The sequence below is a fragment of the Schistocerca gregaria genome, chromosome X, assembly GCF_023897955.1.
Source record: "Schistocerca gregaria isolate iqSchGreg1 chromosome X, iqSchGreg1.2, whole genome shotgun sequence".
NCBI lineage: Eukaryota > Metazoa > Arthropoda > Insecta > Orthoptera > Acrididae > Schistocerca > Schistocerca gregaria.
Genome location: NC_064931.1, coordinates 50,253,285 through 50,270,154, shown reverse-complemented (window position 1 = coordinate 50,270,154; position 16,870 = coordinate 50,253,285). Strand labels below are relative to the sequence as shown.

General features: G+C 42.9%; 1 protein-coding gene and 1 non-coding gene across 2 annotated transcripts in view; one reads left to right on the top strand and one right to left on the bottom strand.

Moving 5' to 3' along the window:
• The window catches only part of LOC126298990 (mucin-3A-like), a 258,596-nt gene extending 257,195 nt beyond the window's left edge, over window positions 1-1,401 (bottom strand). The window contains exon 1 of the mRNA XM_049990613.1: window positions 1,352-1,401. The gene's annotated coding sequence lies outside the window, so the exon portion shown is untranslated. The remainder of the gene's footprint in view (window positions 1-1,351) is intronic.
• Window positions 1,402-15,175: 13,774 nt separating this feature from the next.
• Window positions 15,176-15,250, top strand: Trnas-cga (transfer RNA serine (anticodon CGA)). The gene has a single exon. It is a non-coding gene; the product is annotated as a tRNA-Ser (tRNA).
• The last annotated feature ends 1,620 nt before the right edge of the window (window positions 15,251-16,870 follow it).

The following is a 16,870-nucleotide window of genomic DNA, read 5'->3' as shown; positions in this document are numbered from 1 at the left end:
TGGTTAGAAAACCCTGAAACTCTCGCTGATTTCATAATTCATTAACTTTTTAAATTTTGCATACTGTCATGCGTTTGCTGAGTCAAGCTCATTAACTTCTTAGAAATAACGTAATTTATTAACTTTGTAACTCAAAAAAATAATCGTTTATTACATTGGACCCATAGGTATATTTAAATTAATTCGTTTTGGACAACAGGTTATTCTCGGGATATTTACAACAAACAATTTTCCTAGCGGACAAGTTCGAGAAACCTGAGTCCGTTACACGTCTTACTGCAGAAACTGTGTGTAGAAAACGTCGTAATGGTCACGTATGTGACGAGCACGAGTTTTTGTAGCCTTACATCAGCTGACCTTCCGGCAACAGTTACAGGTCACAACAATGACTGCCGCGAATATGGATGACTTAGGTGAGCCGCAGAAGTCGCCGGTGCCAATCATGCTTGTCAAGGCCCGTGCTGAGATGGAACACTTGTACACCGAATCTGTCTTCGAAAGTAGAACCAAAACATTTGTTTTTTTTTCAGGTTTCAGAAATCGTTCTGGACGTACTGGCAAATAATTGACGTAGAATTCGATTTCGTGAGACACGGCATATGTCGCTGGCCCTCAATTGGCTAAGACGAGAAGAGTAGTAATTACAACTCCTCGAAACATTAAGTTACGATTTTATTTAAAAGACATATCACTTCCTATTATTTGTAAAAAGTCGGACACATTTCTTACACTACAGTAATTCCAAAGCAATCGTATCATTTTGTAGGACTGCACCAATTACAGGCCACATGAATATTTTCGCTGTTTGGGCAATCCTTTTTTTCATAGCATGTACGAGGTTATTTAGGTTTGTTAATTAAGGCAGTATCTAGGTCATTCTCGTTTTGTTTGACGTAGAGTGTATTTCAAACTGTTGTTTTATTTTCAACATATAATCGGTCACTCTTGCAAAGATGAAAGATCGCCTACTGGATAGAATCACAAACGAGAAAAAACTAATCATTAATAATACTAATGTATTTTCATCATTTTTATAAACGAGTTGAGATACTGTCTATCGTGTACGAAATTATTCGACGTTACCAGTTGCGACAATGCCTAGCTCATCTATGTTTCCTTTTAGGAAGAGCTTATTTGGTTTGGGTTGTGGGATTAAAGGGACCAGACTGCTATGGTCATCGGTCCCGAGCTTATTTGGAATTGTAGTTGCCGTTCAATGTATAATTCAAGATTCGAGCTGCGAATGTTCCTAATAAAGCTGAAAAATCGCACGTTGGGTAGAATCCCAAAAGTAATAAAAGCATAATTGTGAGCGGTCGGAGGTGTGGCGGGGTGCGCGGTGTGGGCTTACCTGCGCTCCAGGAAGGCGGCGGCGCTGGTGGCGGCGGCTGCAGGCGACTGGCCGGCCGGCGATCCTCTGCCGCAGAAGAAGCCGCGGCTCCCCCACGCCGCTCTGCCGGCCCCCTCCCAGGCGCAGTCCTGCATTTTGTGGGTCAAGGCCTTGCATTTCTGCTCTCCGGCTATTTCGTGATCCGGGAAGGGCATCCGGGCTTCCACCCCACGACGCAACCAGCGCCACCGGGGAAACTCGGGGTGGTCCGTTGCTGCGGCTCTCGCTCTGCAAAAATGTTCAGATGTGTGTGAAATCTTATGCTCAGGTCATCAGTCCCTAAGCTTACACACTACTTAACCTAAATTATCCTGTCAAAGACACACACCCATACCCGAGGGAGGACTCGAACCTCCGCCTGGACCAGCCGCACAGTCCTTTACTGCAGCGCCCGAGACCGCTCGGCTAATCCCGCGCGGCTCTCGCTGTGCAATAGAGCTCGTCCCGAGATCGTCCCACTACAGTCTAGAACAAATCAATATGCCGCAATTCTAAAGGAGTGTATTGAGCTGTCACTGCCAATGTTTCACTGTTTACCAGCTGTAAGAACAAGATGGCGGACAGTAGAACAGTTGAAAGTGCTACTAGGAACACCTTCAACTGTTCCACTGTCCGACATCTTGTTTTACGCCTTCAACTGTTCCACTGTCCGCCATCTTCTGTTTACAGCTGGTAAACAGTGAAACAGTGACAGTGACAGCTCAACACACAGAACCTCACAGTGAAGAAGATGAAAAAAGAAAATGCAAGTGAAACATAATGTAAATAGACACAGGCGCACACACAAACACACACACACTCACGCACGCACAAACACACACACACACACACACACACACACACACACACACAACTTTCCACATAAAATTAATTAATTTCAGTCATAACCATAACAGTTCCCAAATCGTAATTTTTGCGTAAATATTTTGTCTACATTAAGTTGTATATCGTTACAGATGACAAATGGCTCTGAGCAGTATGGGACTTAACATCTGAGGTCATCAGTCCCCTAGAACTTAGAACTACTTAAAACTAACTAAACTAAGGACATCACACACACCCATGCCCGAGGCAGCATTCGAACCTGCGACTGTTGCAGTAGTGCGGTTCCGGACTGAAGCGCCTAGAACCGCTCGGCCACTGCGGCCGGCTACGGATGACAAACTGTAAAAGAAAACAAACACTATAAAATCATGAAACAGCAGGAAAATCTCACCATGTGGTAAATTCTCGTGTTCTTTAAAAATCTGTATTACATTTTATAAACTAATATTTACATCTATACAAACAGTAAAGAACATTCTTTGTGTTTAACAGCCATAAAATAAAAGCCCACTGATGACGCTGCAACTGCAGTGAATCATGTTTGGGTTAAAAAACAAAATAGTGTTTTTCTAAAGGCGGACCCCATCCAAAAACATATGAACACAACCATGTTTATTCTCCTAACATGTTTCACCACAGTTGTGGTATCTTCAGTGGGGTTTTCTTTTATTCTGAAAAATATAAGTACAAATTTTTAACGTCATTAGTAACGTGTTGAAACAAGCTTTGTTGTTGTTGTTTAGATTTTATGTGTCGGTTGGACATTAGCGTGCCTGGCGACAGTCAAAAGAAATCATCCACCGGCCTATGTTAACACAGCATGTCAAATGCAACACACGGATGTTAATTCAACGTCTGTATTGAATTTTTGCCTACAATATAACCTAAAAAATAAATGCCGCGCATGGTAGCCGAGCGGTCTCAGGCGTCTTGTGAGGGTCCGCGCGGCTTTCCCCGTCGGACCGTAGATTCGAGTCCTCCCTAGGGCACGGGTGTGTGTGTCCTCCTTACCATAAGTTAGATTACGCAGTGAGTAAGCTTAGGGCAGTCGCTTTTGTTGGCTAAATTGAGGTAGTTTACCGGACCTACCACAAGTGGCCTATATCAAATTATTCGTCTCGAATTCCCCAACACCACTGTGGTACGTTGTAAACAGTTTTCATTTACTCTCTATATAAATAGCATATCACACCAAACAGGTCTCCGAAACACTGTCGTCAACAGGTCCATCTGAATATAGAAACGACGACATAGAGTAATCAGAATAGATCAGCTGTACCAATGGTAAAAGTTAACGAGCCGTAAGACAGGTTTTCATCGGAATACTTAGTTTTGAGGTTACATTCTAGGTAAAAATTCAATACAGACGTTGACGTAACATCCCCGTGTTGCAATTGACATGCTGTGTTCACAGAGACCGATGGATGATTTCGTTTGACTGCCACAGGCCACGTAATTTCCAACCAATATATGAAATCTAAGCAACAACAACAAGAAATTTTGTGTCAACACGTTTAATTCACTTAAAAATTTGTACTTATATCTTTCAGAATAAAAGAAAAACCTACTGAAGATGGCACAACTGTGGTGAAACATGTTGGTAGCACAAATAATCATCTTCTTTTCATTGATTGTTAGGCACTACGTAAGTTCTGTGGAACCTCGTTTAACCAGCCCTCATTAATCCGGAGCTCCTGTTTATTCATTCTCTTTTTTGTTTGTTTGTTTATTTATGTTTTAGTGCATTTCTTCATGCTCCATAGGTAAGAATGCAAGAAAACTACGACGAAAATCATTTAATTTTAATTCACCCAACTGCCATTCACAGATAGTGAAGCAGTGTCAGTTAACAAGTTGACACTGAGTTGTATAGCACTGTACTGCCCCAGTTTACAGCGAGTGCAACAAAAACATAAAAAAGAACGTGGGTGATTGTGTCCATAGACAAAAAGTTAAATGCACTATACAGGACGGATGAAGCACAGTTGTTGGACAATGATTACATTTAGGCATTTACAAACACTCCAGAATGGTCAAACATACACACAAACACTCCAGAGTGGTCAAACATACACTGATCAACCAAAACATTGTGACCATCTACCTAATAGCCAGTATGTCCACCTTTGGCACGGATAACAGCGTCGTAGCATGAAAGCAATGTGGCCTCGGTAGGTCGCTGGAGGGAGCTGGCACCACATCTGCACAAACAACTCACCTATTCCAAAGAGGGAGGCGATGAGCTCCGACGCCACGTTCTATCACATCTCAGATGTATTCGGTCAGGTTAAGATCTGGCCATTTGGGAGGGTCAGCACATCAACTGACTCGCCACTGTGTTCCTCGAACCACTCCATCACACTTCTGGCCTTGTAGCATGGCGCGTTATCTTGCTGAAAAATGCCACTGCCGTTGGGAAACATGATTGCAGGGAAGGGGTGTAAGTGGCCTGCAACCAGTGTACGATACTCCTTGGCCGTTATGGTGCTTTGAACGAGCTCCCATGGATGCCCACGTGAATGTTCCTCAGAGGATAATGGAGCCACCGCTAACGTGTCTCCTCTGGAAGACGACGGATTCGCGCCCTCCCATTGGCGTGAAGAAAAAGATAACGGGATTAATCATACCGTGCAATGCTCTGCCACTGCGCCAACGTGCAGTGTCGACGGTCATTTGCCCATTTCAGTAGTAGTTACCGATGCCGTTTTGTTAACATCGGCACATGCGTGAGCCTTCGGCTGCTCAGGCCCATCGTTAGGAGTGTTTGGTGCACGGTCTGTTCAGACACACTTGTTCTCTGCCCAAAAGTCTGATGTTTGTCAGTTCCGCCACAGTTGTCCACGTGTTCTTTTTAGGAGTCTGCCCAGCCTACGACGTCCGACATGTGTAATGATGGGTGGCCGCCCAACCTCACGACGTCTGGACGTGGTTTCGCCACGTGTTGGAGACACTCACCATAGCACTCCTCGGACATCAGATAAGTCGTGCACTTTCCGAAATGCTTGGGCCGAGCCTCAGGGCCATCATAATCTGTCCTCGGTCAAACTGAGATAGCATTCTACACACGGACAACACGCTTATTGGCACTGTACGAACCGCGTGTGTGTCTGACTAGCAGTCATTCCTCGTGATGTGACGCTTCTATCACGTGGACGGGTTTTATGTTGATAGTGCGTCGGTGGTCATAATGTTCTGGCTAATCAGTGTAGGTATTAATGGCGTAAAGACTCAATGCGAAATGATGCTGGCTATGGTATGACTATTTGATTACGATATTATTATCATTTGTTCGTCTGCAGACAATAACGACAGTTGTAAGTAGGCTGTTTAGTTTTTTTTATTGGTAACGCCGCCGCCACGTAGCGCTCTGTATGAAAATCACTGGCTGTGCCGTGTGCAGTCTGTGGCTGGTTGGCATTGTTGTAATACTCGCCATTGTAGTGTCGGGCAGCGGCAGCTGGATGCTAACAGCGCGTAGCGTTGCGCAGTTGGAGGTGAGCCGCCAGCAGTGGTGGACGTGGGGAGAGAGATGGCGGAGTTTTGAAATTTGTAAGAATTGGTGTCATGAACTGCTATATATATTATGACTAGTGAGGTAAATACATTGTTTGTTCTCTATTAAAATCTTTCATTTGCTAACTGTGCCTATCAGTAGTTAGTGACTTCCGTAGTTTGAATCTTTTAGTTAGCTGGCAGTAGCGGCGCTAGCTGTATTGCAGTAGTTCGAGTAACGAAGATTTTTGGTGAGGTAAGTGATTTGTGAAAGGTATAGGTTAATGTTAGTCAGGGCCATTCGTCGTAGGGATTTTTGAAAGTCAGATTGCGTTGCGCTAAAAACTATTGTGTGTCAGTTTAAGCACAGTCGTGTATAATTTTTCTAAGGGTACGTTTCACAGTGATGATGGAATTGTTAACAAAGTTGGTGCTATGCCTGAGAAAGTTATAACACATACAGAGGCCACTGCGAAGACTGACAAATTAATGGTTTATATGGATCGCCAGCTGGAAACAACCTCGGCCAACTGATGCTGTTGAAATGCCTGCGTGATCGTGCTGCACGTAAAAGACGAGATTCTGGCTCCAAAGAAACACTGATTATTTGAGGGTATAAAACTAACTGTATTTTCTTTCTATATATTGGCAAAATTTATGTGAAAAGTATGTAATTTATGTGTTTACGTGAAGACAAATATAACGTGTTTATAAGGCATTTAACACATACCGTGCCGGCCGCGGTGGCCGTGTGGTTCTGGCGCTGCAGTCGGGAACCGCGGGGCTGCTACGGTCGCAGGTTCGAATCCTGCCTCGGGCATGGGTGTGTGTGATGTCCTTAGGTTTAAGTAGTTCTAAGTTCTAGGGGACTTGTGACCTAAGATGTTGAGTCCCATAGTGCTCAGAGCCATTTGAACCATTTTTGAACACATACCATTCTAATATCTTTCTGAAATTCCGGACTTTACGGATTTGCGATAATTCGAATGACCCACGGTCACATCTGGACCGGATGAATGAGTTTCGACTGTATTTGAAATTACCAATTTACTGCAATCAGTCACAATTTATTTTACTAACACTTCACTTTTCGGAAGTTTAAACCTCTATCATCAGGTGGATTTATGTCAATTAATGAGACGTGTGTGCTGCGTGTACGACGTTAGGGTATCCTGTGACGCTGTCTGATGGCAGATGACAAAAAACAAAACACTTTTTTAGTAAATGCTCAAAGTTTTGAGGAGATTTTTGACTGCAAAGACGAGTGATACTACAACGTAAATACCTCCTGTGGTCACAGCTTCCTGTCATGTCGTGTTTACAGACGAAATAGCAATACTATCCTACATAGACTATGTAAAAGAACTTGCCCCTCTTCTAGCGTCAGTGTATGATAGGTGCTTGGAGGATCACCGAACAGACGGACAAAACTATAGGCCCATATCTCTGACGTCGGTCAGTTGTAAAATTTAAAACATGTTTTCTGCTCTCACATTACGATATTTCTGGAAGTATGCAGTCTTCTCTTTAGGAAACAACACGGGTTTCGAAAACAATGATTATGGGAAATCCAGCTCGCTCTGTTTGTTCACGAGACCCAGAAGGCCGTAGATACAAGCTCCCATGTACATGCCGTGTTCTTTGGCTTTCGGAAGGCATTCCATACAGTTCCGCACAGTCGACTAATGAACAAAATACGAGCGCACGAGATATCAGACCAGCTGTGTCATTGGATCGAAGACTATCTAGCAAACTGAACACATCATGTCATTGTGAACGGGAGGAAGTCTTCACACACATAAGTAAATTCGGGAGTGCATCGGGGGAGTGCTAGAGGACCATTACTTATCACAATATAAGTAAATGACGTAACAGATAAGTTAGGAAGTTCTGTGAAGCTTTGTGCAGGTGATGCTTTTTTGTATGAAGAGATGCCATGATGCTAGAAAATTGTAGTGAAATGCGGGAAAACTGGCAGAGGAGTGACGCTCGATGCAATGAGTGGCAATTGACCATCAACATAAAAATATGTATTGCGAGTACTTAGAAACACGCGTTATTTTATGATTATACCACTTCAGAACAATCACTGAATACAATTACTTCCTTAAATTATCTAGGTGTGTGAATACAGAGTGATCTAAAGTGGAATGATCACATAAAATTAATTGCGGCTAATGTGGATACCAGATTGAGATTCACTGGAAGAATACTCAGGAAATGTAGTCCACTAATAAAGGCAGTAGCTTTCAGAATACTCGTTCCACCAACACTTGAATATTGTTCGCCAGTATGAGATCCGTACCAAGTAGGCCTGATAAAGGAGATAGAGAAAATCCAAAGAGCAGCAGCGCGTTTAGTTACAGGTTTATTTAGTAAGCACGAAATCATTACAGAGATAATCAACGGACTCTAGTGGCAGAAACTGGAAGAGAGGCGTTCTGTATGACAGTATAATTTATTGTTAAAGTTGTTTCTCTAAGAGTCAATAAATATTACGCTATTCCTACGTATATCTCGCGAAAAAGCCAAGAAGATAAAATCAAAGAAATTCGAGCCCACGTGGGGACATAACAGAAAACGTTCTTCCGCAAACCATTTGCGACTGGAACAGGAAACAGGGAAGCGACAATGGTACACAAAGTACACTCCGCCACACATCGCAATGTTGCTTTCAGAGAACAGATGTAGATATAAATTGAATGCACCTTAGTGATCACTGTATTGTGTATTAAACCGGGGACCTAGAAACGACGGAGCCCTCAGTGGTTCACAACCCCACAACAGGCCACAGCAGTCCACCTACCCCAAATGTTTGCGCGGTAGAGTAATTATGGTGTACGCGTACGTGGAAACAGTGTTTGCGTAGCAATTGCCGACATAGTGTAACTGAGGTAGAATAAGGAAAACCAGCCCGCTTTCGCCGAGGTAGATGGGAAACCTCCTTAAAAAGCATCCACAGGCTGGCCGGCACACCGCACCTCGACACAAATCCGGCGGGCGGATTCGTGCCGGGGACCGGCAGCACGCCGTCCCGCTCAGGAAGCAGCGCGGCTAGTGGTCACTAGTTTCACGTCTTCTTCACAGGAGCAGAGCCTCAGCTGTGCGACTGGATTCGTGATTTCCTGTCAGAAGGAAATAAGCGGGAAGCGAAAGTCATCGAATAAAACAGAAGTTTTTTTCTTCTTCCGTATCCGGATGCACCAATTATATCTTCCCTTCCCAGTAATTATCAACGTAGTTTGCTTTGTCATTGACTTTCAAAATATCATCCTTATTGCATGTTATAGACATATCTGGGCAAATCAGTAGGTGGTCCAAGTCCTGTACTGACTGCTCCGTATTCACACCTATCGCTATCACTGTAGCCCCATTTAAATAGGTTTGATTTGCACCCAGTTACTCCAGTACGCAGCCGGTTTAATGACCTCCAAGTTGTAAAAGGTAGTTGAAATCCTGCAGATCCCTCCTCAGGTAGTTCCATTGTGGAGTGTGGCACCATTTATTCCCAAAGAGATAGCCGTCTTGCGACGGGCTTGGTGGCGAGCTCTTCAGTAGTTTCGATGAAACTCCTGCGGGACTTCAGCCGGACACGTTGTTTTCGGTGCATATGCATCGGGTGTCGAGGATCATTGATTTGTTTTTATCTTTCGATCTCGGCGGCTACTTGTCTGTGGATAGTGGGTGGTGCTATGCCTATGATGTCTGTGGGAGTTGGTTTGAGGCATCCTGTGGCAATACGTACAGTTTCGTTTAGGGCGACGTCAACTTGCTTAGTGTGAGCAGAGTTCCTCCAAACTGGCGCCGCAAATTCCGCTGCTGAGATGCTCAGCACCAGACCCGTGGTGCGCAAAACAGGTGGTTGAGCTCCCCACGATGAACCTGTTAGCTTCCGCAGTATGTTGTTCCTGGCACAGACCTTTTTTTTTAGTGTTGTGACAGTGCTGCTTAAAAGTAAGTGCTCTGTCCAATGTTACTCCCAGGTATTTTGGGCTGTTTGTATGTTTCAGCTCTTCCCCTTGCCACATGACTCGGAGTTTCCGTTTGGCTTGTTTGTTCCTAAGATGGAAGGTGGATACCTGAGATTTACTATGGTTTGGTTTGAGATTATTGCCGTCGTAATAGGTAGCAAGTTTTGTTAAGGCTCCTGTGAGATTCTCCTCCACTTGTTCAAAGGTTTTATCCTGTGTGGCCACTGCTGCATCATCAGCATATATGAACATTCGTGTCTGGTGGCTGATGGGAAGGTCATTCGTGTAGATGTTAAATAATATTGGAGCCAAGACACTACCCTGTGCAAGTCCATTTTTCTGTGTCCTCCATCGGCTGTTTTTAGATTGTAAGGTTACATAGTAGCGTCTGTTCTGTAGCATGCATTTTACGAACATAGAAAGGGTGTAGTCCTTAGTGAGATTATACACTTTCTGGGTAAGCAACTTATGGTTAACTGTGTCATATGCAGCACTGAGATCCAGGAATGCGACCCCAGTTACTTCTCCTCTCTGATAGCCGTCTTCGATGTACTGTGTGAGATTAAGGAATTGGCCACAGCATGATTTTCCTGGTCGAAATCCAACTTGTTCGTTAATGAGGGCTTTGTCCACATAATCAGCTATGCGTTTGAGGATCATTCGCTCCAGCACTTTATAAATGACAAAGCAGTGAGACAGGCCGAAAATTTTTAGCTTCAGCTGGGTCTTTCCCTGGTTTTAGTAACGCAATAACCCGAGCTTTCCACAGTTTAGGAATTTGTATTGTTGTAAAATACAGTTATTCATTAGCTCTAGGATCCATGCTCCTGAATGAAGAACGGGCGAGCAAGGAAGCTAATCTCCTCGTTCAGTTTTCTTTTAATTTTGCCATTCCTGATCTTCCTTTTAGTTTTTCCGTTCATGAGTAGTTGGTGAGCTATCTGATCAGGTATAACTTCATTGTAATTTGGTTGTGGTTCTGTTGGGTCGTTGTTGAGACTTTTGGCCAGTTTCCATGCCTTCCTACTGCTGTGCTTCATGTCCGTCTCTTGTAGGAGGTTACACCACTTTTCCTTTCTCGCTTCGGAGATACCAGACATCAGTACCTCACCTGCCTGGATCGTTTCCTCTGAGAAGGGGTCCTTTTTCAGAGCGTCCTTGCTGCTACCATTGAGTCCAGCGATATACTGGGTGCGGCACCCTCTAGGTATGCGCCGTCGAGAGATTTTCTTGACAAGGTCTGTAAAAGTTTCATATGGTTGTATCTCTGGTTTAATTTTCAAGATCTCCTTATCAAGGTCCTCTGTGAAAAGTTTCCAATGAGCTTTTTTGAAATTGAAGCGTCTCTTGAAGGGCATTACATCTGAATTGATTACTGCAGTAATGCAGCAAGTTATTGCTCTGTGTTGCGATCTTGGAATTGGGTCCTTGATTTGCTTTACAGTTTGCAGGGATACCTTTTCGGAGACAAAGATGTTATCTGGATTATATCCTCGTTTCCATCTTCCGCTGTTAAGTGATGCAGGCAACTTTGGGTCATGTATCAGTTTCAGTTTAGCCTGGTCTGCCCAGATCTCCAGCATTTCGCCATCGTCATTTGTCTCTTTATAACCCCATGCGAGACCGTGACAGTTAAAATCTCCTGTTTTTTGAATGGAAATTTCCAGGCTCCGTAAATTTTAACCTCGCTCTGGGTGGTTTGTACACGGATGTTACAGTACATGAATGTAGCTCAATAGTTAAAATATCTTTATTTTCTTCGCAGGCCAGAGCACAGGAGCATATGTCTAAGTTCGGTTTCACAAATATAGCACTTCCGTACCTTTCGTGTGGTCTCTCAAGAACTAATTTCATGCCCTATATTTTTGGTCTATGGCTAGTTGGTGCCCTGTGTGTTTCTTGTAACACTAAAACATCACAGTTGCTTCGTTTGCACATGTCAGATAATAAAATTTCTTTATTTACAGATAAGCCTTCAATATTGCAGGAAGTTGTCACTAGTGATGGTCTTGATAAAGGCCTTTTTGAGTCCCTTCGGAGAGTTGTTTTGTCATCTTTGGTTTTGGTACTCCGGTGTTTGCAGGATTGGCCGACTAGGTCGCTTCCAGGGGACGCCCGATTGCTTGTTGTTCGAGTGGTGAACGCAATCTTCGTGGAGGCTCGTGCAGTGTCCCCCAACAGAAGTAATATCCGGCGTTCCCCAATGAAGTGCTATAGGCCTTCTATTGTTCCTGATTGTATTAACGACATAGTAGACAATCTGAGTAGCCGTCTTAGATTGTTTGCAGATGATGATGCCATTTACAGTCTTATAAAGTCGTCAGATGATCAAAACGACTTGCAAAATGATTTAGATAAGATATCTGTATCGTACGAAAAGTGGCTATTGACCCTGAATAAAGAAAAGTGCGAAGTTATTCACACGAGTACTAAAAGGAATCAGCTAAATTTCGATTACGCGATAAGTCACACAAATCTGAGGGCTGTAAATTCCACTAAATACTCAGGGATTACAATTACAAATAACCTAAATTGGAACGATCACATAGATAATACTGTGGGTAGAGCCAACCAAAGACTGCGATTCATTGGCAGAACACTTCGAAGGTGCAACAGGTCTACCAAAGAGACTGCTTACACTACGCTTGTCCGCCCTATTCTGGAGTACTGCTGTGCGGTGTGGGATCCGCATCAGGTGGGACTTGCGGATGACATCGAAAAAGTACAAAGAAGGGCAGCTCGTTTTGTATTATCGCGAAATAGGGGAGATAGTGTCACAGACATGATACGTGAATTGGAGTGGCAATCATTAAAAAAAAAGGCGGTTTTCGTTGTGACGGGATCTTCTCATGAAATTTCAATCACCAGTTTTCTCCTCCGATTGCGAAAACATTCTGTTGGCACCCACCTACATAGGGAGAAATGATCATCACGATAAAATAAGAGAAATCAAGGAAAAATTTAAGTGCTCGTTTTTCCCGCGTGCCGTTCGAGAGTGGAACGGTAGAGACAGCATGAAGGTGGTTCATTGAACACTCTGCCAGGCAGTTTATTGTGAATAGCAGAGTAATGACGTAGATGCAGATGTAGATGTAGAAACGTTTTCATGACATCGATTATGGAAACTGTAGAAAACACAACCGGTGTGGCTGGTCGGAAATTTGGGACAGTCTCCTCTGACATCTGCGTCATACCACTGGGTTCGGAGTAAAACAAATGTGTAAGTCGATCACATGACGAATGCTGCAAAGTTTTTAAGCATGTACGTCATTATAAACTGTGATTAAAAATCAACGCGGTATCAGTTAACTGCAGCAATAAAGTATCTTCGGATGAGAGTGTATAAGTTGCAGCAGATAGCCTCAGAATGCAACCTAAAATTTGTCTGCAGATAAAACAAAAAGTAAGATCAAAATTTGTATTGAATAATGAAATCTTGGAACAAATTAAACATTTTAAATATCTAAGATACAACGTAAAATACGAATGTAACCATGGCGTGAACTAAAAATTAAATAACGCTTGTCAAAAATTTGCGGAATAAAGCCTGCTAAGAGCCCCAGATGAAGCTTTAAAAAACCAAAGCACTACTTACTCATACGAAGTGGAACATGGGTGACAACAGCACGCTCAAGAAATGTTGTTGTTGTGCTCTTCAGTTCTGAGACTGGTTTGATGCAGCTCTCCATGCTACTCTATCATGTGCAAGGTTCTTCATCTCCCAATACGTACTGCAGCCTACATCCTTCGGAATCTGTTTAGTGTATTCATCTCTTGGTCTCCCTCTACGATTTTTACCCTCCACGCTGCCCTCCAATGCAAAATTGGCGATCCCTTGATGCCTCAGAACATGTCCTACCAACCGATCCCTTCTTCTGGTCAAGTTGTACCACAATATTCTCTTCTCCCCAGTCCTATTCAATACTTCCTCATTAGTTATGTGATCCACCCATCTAATCTTCAGCATTCTTCTGTAGCACCACATTTCGAAAGCTTCTATTCTCTTCTTGTCTAAACTATTTATCGTCCATGTTTCACTTCCATACATGGCTACACTCCATACAAATACTTTCAGAAACGACTTCCTGACACTTAAATCTATGCTCGATGTCAACAAATTTCTCTTCTTCAGAAACGCTTTCCTTGCCATTGCCAGTCTACATTTTATATCCTCTCTACTTCGACCATCATCAGTTATTTTGCTCCCCCAAATAGCAAAACTCCTTTACTACTTTAAGTGTCTCATTTCCTAATCTAATTCCCTCAGCATCACCCGACTTAATTCGACTACATTCCATTATCCTTGTTTTGCTTTTGTTGATGTTCATCTTATACCCTCCTTTCAAGACGCTGTCCACTCCGTTCAACTGCTCTTCCAAGTCCTTTGCTGTCTCTGACAGAATTACTATGTCATCGGCAAACCTCAAAGATTTTATTTCTTCTCCATGGATTTTAATACCTCCTCCGAATTTTTCTTTTGTTTCCTTCACTGCTTGCTCAATATACAGATTGAATAACATCGGAGAGAGACTACAACCCTGTCTCACGCCCTTCCCAACCACTGCTTCACTTTCATGTCCCTCAATAAATAAGGTTTCTAATAAGAGCGGGAAGACGTACAAGAGAAGATCGCAAAAAATTGGAATATAAGGAAAGATGCGGGAGAAAAACGTCCGGTAAAGGCTCTCAGTTACAAATGCACTGAAAGAAGAGTTCTAGTAAGACCGCACAGGAGGTCTGCGGAAAGAGACAATTTGCCTAATTACATGAATTGAATAACACGGCGAATTACGTGTAGTTTAAATGCAAAGTTGACATTAACACATGACATGAACGCCAGGGTAGCTAAATACACTATTCCTTCATACAGCACAACTGCAACACTCAAAATGAAATCAATAATAGGACAATAAAAATTTATTTGCATTAGGTGATATAAAGATACGCGAAATCACTAAACCAGATTATGCATAAATTAATTTATAAATTATTTAATTTATTTAATTTATAAATTCTTTTATGAGTGATTAAATTTATAAATTCATATTTATTGCGCCTCACATCATATTGTCCGGTTAATTCTACGCGATACACTATGGGACGAAAACAAGCAATAAGTATTAGCAAAGACGGATAAAAGATTTCGGTTTTTGGGAGAGTGGTAACAAAGTGCGGTAAAGAAAACAATATACGAGGCGCTGATGCAATTTATTGTAAATAAATGTAGAGATAAAGATTCGACTAATTGACTAGCTCCGTTCGTCAGACGTGAACAACCTAAGGTATTCACTGCCGTGGCGGTAACATATCAGAGAAACTTAATGGCAGATTAAAACTGTGTGCCCGACCGAGACTCGAACTCGGGATCTTTGCCTTTCGCGGGCAAGTGCTCTACCAACTGAGCTACCGAAGCACGACTAACGTCCGGTACTCACAGCTTTACTTTTGCCAGTATCCGTCTCCTACCTTCCAAACTGTGAGTACCGGACGTGAGTCGTGCTTCGGTAGCTCAGTTGGTAGAGCACTTGCCCGCGAAAGGCAAAGGTCCCGAGTTCGAGTCTCGGTCGAGCACACAGTTTTAATCTTCCATTAAGTTTCATATCAGCGCACACTCCGCTGCAGAGTGAAAATCTCATTCTGGAAACATATCAGAGGTTTAAAGCATCGCTCGTCACCATCAGTAGCGGCGCTCTAAATCTGTAACGTAATACTTCAGCATGCTTGCGTACGACGAGTGGAACTGGTGTATAAATCAATTTTATCTTTACATCAATTACTCTGGCAACTGTGTTTGCTTGTTCCAGATTAGTGCTCCAGCATCTGAAGCCTTTCTCAAGTATTTACGTGAGAGAACATCGAGCGAATATAGAGACGCGCTGCTAGGATCGTGGCAGGTCAGGAAAACCAATGTGAAAGTGTAACAGACATGCTCGAGTATATGAAAGAGGGTTCTTTGGAAGGAGGGAGGCATTGTTACCGGGAAACCCATTTGGGTAAATTTATAGAACCACCATTCGAGGAATACTGTGCGAAAACAATGTTTCTTCCATACTAGCGGTGGTTGTAATTGGAGTGCAGTCACTCACAGAAGTCAAGTGTGGGCTGTATTTGTAGTATGGCAGCGGAACATGACACATATTCTAACGCGTTAATAAGGAACCGATTTACGCTGGCAAAAAATTAGTTCCAATTTTGGTCAGCAGGTGTAAATCTGGCGCTGTGATTGCAAGAAAGACATATAGAAATTTTTCCATGTGTAGTTTATTATAAATGGCATTTTGGTAGAAAATATCAAACAAGTGAGGAAGGTATAATGTTGAGTTTATTACTAACCGCCGCTTACACAATTTGTTCAATACGAGCGTCGGAAATATCGCCGAGATGCTGTACAGCGCCAGTTTTGCACCTCGAGGCCAAAATTGGAACTAGTTTTTTCCAGCATAAAGCTGTTCCGCATTGATTCATTCGCATATCTACCAAGTTTCGCTGTCACACGATGATTATAGCACACACTGGATCTACATGAGTATCTAGACTTAACCTGATACAACGTGCGTAAGCACTAAGAGAATAAGGTAAGCGAAATAAGTACATTTACTGACACACACTGTCAATTTTTTTCTTGTTTCATACACGATTCGAATAGCCCTGAAAGCTGCTAATGTTGGTACCAAGTAACCTCTACTATGCCCAGTGCGTTCTCATGCAGTGAATATGTAAAAATCGATGTACGCATAAAGCTATATGTCTACGGTCTTTTCATAATTTAACTGAATCTGCGTCCCGACTGCGTAACTACTTTTCAAGTTATAGGTGGTCACAAACTTAGGTACTGACCGTCGGTGTCAGTATATGCAGCCTGAATTGTTGCCCTGCCGGCTTCAATGTAGAGCAGATGGATTGCATTGCCTTCCTCCGGTCTGTTACGAAGTGTCAAAGATTTTACCTGTATAGTAATAATAACTGTGACGAGTTATTTTACAGTGCGACGTTTTTTTTTGTGTTTTTATAGGTGAATGTAGAATACAACGGGGAGTGTAGTTGAAACTCAGTCGGTCTCGGCACATAGCCTACTCCTCTCCAGTAACACCAAGAGGGGTGCCGAGCGTACCAACAGACAGTTCACCACAATCAGTGTCGAATGTTCTCAGTCCGTGAGTTACTGCAGCGGTGTTTTGGGAATTAACCTAGG